Here is a 6,498-nt window from a genome sequence, read left to right on the forward strand (position 1 = left end):
CGTTGGCTGCATCGTCTTCGATTTATCACTGCTTGTGGCTTTAGTTTTTCTTTTCTGAAAGTAGTTTTTTCCCCTGGTCAATAGTTTTCAATATCTGATGAGCCACAATCTCTCTCTCTCTCTCTCTCTCTCTCTCTCTCTCTCTCTCTCACTTTCCCACTTTCCTGCTCACTCTCCTCTCCCCTTCCTCCTCTCTGTCTGTGTGTCTCTCTCTCCCTCGCACACTCACACACACACAAACACACCCCACGTTCTTCACTCTGAAAAGCTAGCACATATAGGATACCTCCTTCTGCTCTCTGTCGTGGACCCCAACCAGGATACAAACATCCCTCTGCAAATTTCAACCACACAGATGTTTGAACTTTCATTGGAATGCTAGGCAATTCTAGTTCTTTCTGCTTCCAAGGGCCCTATGTCAAGCTCCTCAAGATGACACGTGGATCGTGGCCTGGTAGATAACCCTACCAGGCTCCAATGGAAACCAGTCTCACAACTACTTGGCTGAACTTCGGGATGTTTCATTAGCCAAGTTTTTCACTGCCTTGTGCTTCGGCAAATAAGCAAATTCGTTCCTATCTCCTGTCCTTCAGCTCAGGAAACCCTGTGAATGCTTTGTTTTCCATGGCAGTGAGATTCCCCCCGTTCATCATTCCAGAGGCCGGATTCTGCAGCAGGCCACCAAATCCCTCAGGGATCTCAGGGACAGACAAAGCCAATGAGGATTTCCCTCAGGCTTTCCCAGGACCTGGACTTTTATGATCGTTTAAAGAAATGCAGAAGGAGTCTGTAAACTCGTTTGTCTTGACTACCTGTCCTTTTACTAACGAAAGCCCATTTGGACCATCCTGCATCCGATATGCCCGTGCCACCATTCTTGTCACTTTTAGCATCCATTTGACCAGTTCATCAAGTGTCACTTGTGGATAAAGTTGTAGATGAGGGAGCTTCTGGAATACCTGCCTCTGGCAGGCAGCTTCCTGATTAGAACACCGTCAGACCAACCCCCACACCTCATTCCTCTTTTGCAGGAGGACAGAGCCTGGGCTGTGGAAACAAGTCCACCCATGACTCCGGTTATTCACACATTAGAGGCATTAAAAAAATATTGTAACATCCGCACAGCTACGTGGATTCGGTTTGTGCCCATGAAGAGCTCACGTGTTCACGCTCTGACACTCACTGTCTGTGTGACCTTTGCAGAATGTGTTTAACCTCTAGGAACCTCAGTTTTCTCAGAAGCGAAATGGCCCTAGCAACAGCACCCTAAGTGATAAATAACGAATGCTGTTATAAAGATGACATGAGATCACGGACACAGAGCACACAGGTCCGGGGTCCAACACACTATGTGGGCAATACACAGCCATGTCGGCCTTGTCACTGCTATTTCACGATCTACTTAGAGATTTTGGTCGGCTCTGATCTACAGAGGCCTCATGTTGTATGTGGGTCCCTCCTGATGGCGTGGGAAATAGTTCCCTAAAGTAGCCTCTATTTGCTTCTGCCACAGGTAGCAATTTATCCCAAGACAACCTTATCTTGATATTCCCTCAAAATCAGTGACACTGAAAGCTTCTGTCATAGCAGTAGGATTTAGATGCTGAAAATGTTGTTTCAAGTTTATTTCTTCATTTTAAGTGCAAGAGAATCAGAATGCAAACAGAGAGAGAGAAGAGAGAGAGAGAGAGAGAGAGAGAGAGAATGTGTGGGGTAGGGGGGGCAGAGAGATGGGGAGAGAGTGAAATCAAGTTGACTGTTCACTCTCAGCCCAGAGTCCAGTGCAGGGCTTGATCTCAGAAATTGTGAGGTCATGACCTGAGCAGAGATCAGGAGTTGGATGTTCTACCGATTGAGCCACTGAGGCAACCCTAGATGCTGAATATATTATTTTTGACTGAATAATATGAAAAAATAATAATTGATTTTTTTTTCCCTCTCCAGATTTTTCACGTATTCACCCTGTCTAGTTCTTGAAACATGATGTTGTCAGCTGTTTGCTTCTGGAAACACAGGAATCAAAGGTAATATTTGTCTGCATCTGGTTTTGGGGAAACAAAAGGAACAGAACCCACACCTGAAGAAAATCGGTGGGAGACCCTGTGATGAATCAGGCAAGGCTTTCCTGCTCATCTAATGAGACACAGATGGATGGTGGACCCATTTTTTGCAGGCTTCCTGTGCAGGTGGCTGGACCCCGTGGAACAACCGACTGCATGGTGCGTTTATGGGAAGAGGCTGAGTCGGCAGATGAGCCTTCCCGGGGTCCCTGTTCTCTAAGACGTTTAAGGGCAGTGTGAGGATTCTCCCAGAATAGAAATGGCTGTGTCCCATATATAAGCAGGTGGGGACTGAGAAACTGTCACTTCCAAGCCAGGATGCAGGGTCAAAGCAGAGTTATCTTGAGATGTGCACATATGTCATTGTGCTAGCAGAGACACAGCGGCTGAGTTTTCAGTGACTGGAGAAGGACACATCCGCGGCCGTCTGGGCCTGAGATCCAATAGGCACAGGTAGCCAGCTCCATCCCATGCATAAATCCTGGGGACCCTGGGTAGGGATGATGAGTTTTGGTGCTGACAACAGTAGGATCCACAAGACACAACTTGAGAAAGATGTCTTTAGGGCGTTTGTCCTCAAGTGCTATGTGTGTGTTGGGGCCGGGGTACAGCCTGGGTCAGAGGGCAGCTTGGGGCTTGGGTGACAAACTACATTAGAGAATAGTGATTCAAGTGTTGCCTGGCTCATTCCTCAGGTGGGTATTCCTGTGGCATTTGCCACAGAATGGACATTATATCTCCCGAGTGTAGGCAGCCACCGTGGTCATGTCAGGGTGGGACAGAGGTCCGCTGGGAGGGAGGGGATACACACGTGTGCACTCACTTCTCCACCTCGCCTGGTCTTCCCCTATAATCTGAGGTCATGGTCCCATAAAAGGAGAACTTACACTCATTAGAGTGGTGATAAATGCTGGAAAAAAATCAAAGGACCCGTGACAGCCAGCAGTGGGAAGATGTGATGTGTTGTTGGGGGCACATCAGTGAGGACTTGCCGGGGTGAAGGGAGTCAGGCTGGGGTCCGAAGGTGGGTGTATCTGGGCCAGTGAAAAGACAAGCGTCATGAATTCCAAACCATCGAGATAGCTTATGTTTACACACGTGACGTGGGAGGGAGCCCCGAATGCTGGAAATGAATCCAGATGTATGGTCAATAAGCCAAGGGGAAAGGGACAAAAGGAGACAGGAATGCAGGGTATAAACACCCTCCCATGTTCATCGTTAATGGTCCGGCCACCCCCTACCCCTACTCTTGCACCAAGTTGGTAACCCACTTGAGATTCGGAATTGTTTCAAAATGCATACCTTCAAATAGCAGAGGATCTCTACTACACTGAAATCTCACTACCTGTATTTGATAAGCTAATGAGCGATTATTGTTATCTAAGGAAATTATACATAGTGTACATAGTACGGAGAAGCTCTTTATAGGTCCTGGTGATTCCTGTGCTATGTTGTAGAGAGAGGAACAAGTACAGGGAAGAGCAAGATGGTACCTTGGTCGAGAAACTGCAGCCCGGAGTTGGTGGAGGCATCTGAGGAGGCTGAGAGAAGCTCGCAGGTGACAGGGCACCTGTGACGGAAGGTTGTCCAAGCTGACCCCATTCCAGCGTTGGCTGCATCATCTCAGATTTTGCAGTATTTGTGTTTTGCGTTTTCTTTTTCTGAAAGTAGTTTTTCCCCTGGTCAATAGTTTTCAATATCTGATGAGCCACAATCTCTCCCTCTCTCTCTCTCTCTCTCTCACTTTCCTACTCTCCTTCTCACTCTCCTCTCCCCTTCAACTCTCTGTTTGTCTCTCTCTCTGTCTCTGTCTCTCTCTCGCACGTGCACACACACACACACACACACACCCCAGGATCTTCACTCTGGAATACTAGCACATATAGGATACCTCCTTCTGCTCTCTGGCTTGGACCCCAACTAGGGTACAAACATCCCTCTGCAAATTTTAACCACACAGATGATTGAACTTTCTTTGGAATGCTAGGCAATTCTAGTTCCACCTCTGCTTCCAAGGGCCCTATGTCAAGCTCCTCAAGACGACATGTGGATCATGGCCTGGTAAAACCCTACCTGGCTCCAATGGAAATGAGTCTCAGAACTACTTGGCTGAACTTCGGGATGTTTCATTAGCCAAGTTTTTCACTGCCTTGTGCTTGCGCAAATAAGCAAATTCGTTCCTATCTCCTGTCCTTCAGCTCAGGAAACCCTGTGAATGATTTGTTTTCCATGCCAGTGAGATTCCCCCTGTTCATTGTTCCAGAGCCAGGTTTGTGCACCAGGCCACCAAATCCCTCAGAGATCTCAGGGACAGACAAACCCAATGAGGATTTCCCTCAGGCTTTCCCAGGACTTGGACTTTTATGATCGTTTAAGGTATTGCAGAAAGAGTCTGTAAACTCGTTTGTCTTGACTACCTGTCCTTTTACTAACGAAAGCCCATTTGGACCATCCTGCATCCGATATGCCCGTGCCACCATTCTTGTCACTTTTAGCATCCATTTGACCAGTTCATCAAGTGTCACTTGTGGATAAAGTTGTAGATGAGAGAGCTTCTGGAATACCTGCCTCTGGCAGGCGGCTTCCTGATTAGAACACTGTCGGACCAACCCCCACACCTCATGCCTCTTTTGCAGGAGGACAGAGCCTGGCTGTGGAAACAAGTCCACCCATGACTCTGGTTAGAGGCATTAAAAAAATATTGTAACATCCGCACAGCTACGTGGATTCGGTTTGTGCCCGTGAAGCGCTCACGTGTTCACGCTCTGACGCTCACTGTCTGTGTGACCTTCGCAGAACGTGTTTAGCCTCTAGGAACCTCAGTTCTCCCAGAGGCGAAATGGCCTTAACAACAGGGCCAACAACAATGGCCCTGAGTGATAAATAATGAATGCTGTTATAAAGATGAGATGAGATCACGGACACAGAGCACCAGATTCTGGGGTCCAACACACTACTTGCGCAATACACAGCCATGTCGGCATTGTCACCGCTTTTTCATGATCTATTTAGAGATTTTGGTCTGCTCTGATCTGTAGATGTCTCTGTTGTAATGTGGGTCTCTCCTGATGGCATGGGAAATACTTCCCTAAAGTAGATTCTCTATTCGCTTCTGCCACAGGTAGCAATTTGTCCCAAGACAACCTTAACTTAATATTCCCCCAAAGTCAGTGACACTGAAAGCTTCTATGATAGCAGTAGGATTTAGATGCTGAAAATATTTTTTCAAGTTTATTTCTTCATTTTAAGTGCAAGGGAGTGAGAATGCAAAGAAAGGGGGGGGGGGGAGAGAGAGAGGGAACGTGTAGGGTATGGGAGCAGAGATGGGGAGAGAATGAACCTCAAGTCGACTCTTCACTCTCAGCCCAGAGCCCAATGTAGGGCTTGATTTCAAAAGCATGAGGTCATGACCTGAGCAGAGATCAGGAGTTGGATGTTCTATCGGTTGTATCACTGAGGCACCCCTAGATGCTGAAAATATTCTTTTTGACTGGATAATATGAGAAAATAATAATTGATTTCATTTCCTTCATCACCCTGTCCTGTTGTAGAAACATGATGTCCTGAGCTGTTTGCTTTAGAAGAGACGTAGCTGTCGGAATCAAGAGCAAAACCGGTCTACGCCTGGTTTCAGGTAAAAGTTGAACGGATCCCACATGGTAGAGAAAATCATTGGGAGACCCCATGATGAATCAGAGCAACATTTTTGTGCTCACCTAACGAAGAAAAGACTGAACAATCAGACACCCGTTTTCTTCCTGTACAGGTGGCTGGACCCCAGGGAGGAATTCACTACATGTGTGTTTATGTGCAAGAGTCTGAGGGAGCCGATGAGCCTCCGTGGTCCTTGGGCTCCAAGGAGGATTCAGGGCAGGAGAACGTTGCTCATGGGAGTAGAAAATCTCATGAGAGTCATTTGTTTAAGGAGTCATCTGTGTAGGCCGATGGGGACTTTGAAAGTGTCACTTCCAAGCCAGTATGCTTGGCAAAAATAGCATTATCCTGAGCTGTGTGCATATGTCATTGTCATAGCAGAGAGACAGCAGCTGTGGTGACTGTCATTGTTGTGTAATGAATTTTACAGAGTAGGGGAATTACTGAGAAGCTCTTTCCAGGTCCTGATGATTCCTGTGCTATGTTGTAGGGAGAGGAACAAGTACGGGGAAGAGCAAGACGGTACCTGGGTTGAGAAACTGCTGCCCGGGGTTGGTGGAGGCATCCGAGGAGGCTGAGAGAAGCTCGCAGGTGACAGGGCACCTGTGACTGCAGGTTGTCCAAGCTGACCCGATTCCAACGTTGGCTGCATCGTCTTCGATTTATCACTGCTTGTGGCTTTAGTTTTTCTTTTCTGAAAGTAGTTTTTTCCCCTGGTCAATAGTTTTCAATATCTGATGAGCCACAATCTCTCTCTCTCTCTCTCTCTCTCTCTCTCTCTCTC

At 47.2% G+C, this 6,498-nt stretch overlaps 1 long non-coding RNA gene across 1 annotated transcript; it reads right to left on the bottom strand.

Moving 5' to 3' along the window:
- LOC121026526 (uncharacterized) lies at nucleotides 1-6,435 on the bottom strand. The gene is made up of 3 exons (XR_005788379.1): nucleotides 6,241-6,435; nucleotides 3,554-3,721; nucleotides 1-54 (listed from the first exon to the last, which is right to left on the bottom strand). It is a non-coding gene; the product is annotated as an uncharacterized LOC121026526 (long non-coding RNA).
- Between the last annotated feature and the right edge of the window lie 63 nt (nucleotides 6,436-6,498).

This window comes from Herpailurus yagouaroundi, unplaced genomic scaffold (assembly GCF_014898765.1).
Source record: "Herpailurus yagouaroundi ecotype Mexico unplaced genomic scaffold, PumYag 124683, whole genome shotgun sequence".
NCBI classification, from domain to species: Eukaryota; Metazoa; Chordata; class Mammalia; order Carnivora; family Felidae; genus Herpailurus; species Herpailurus yagouaroundi.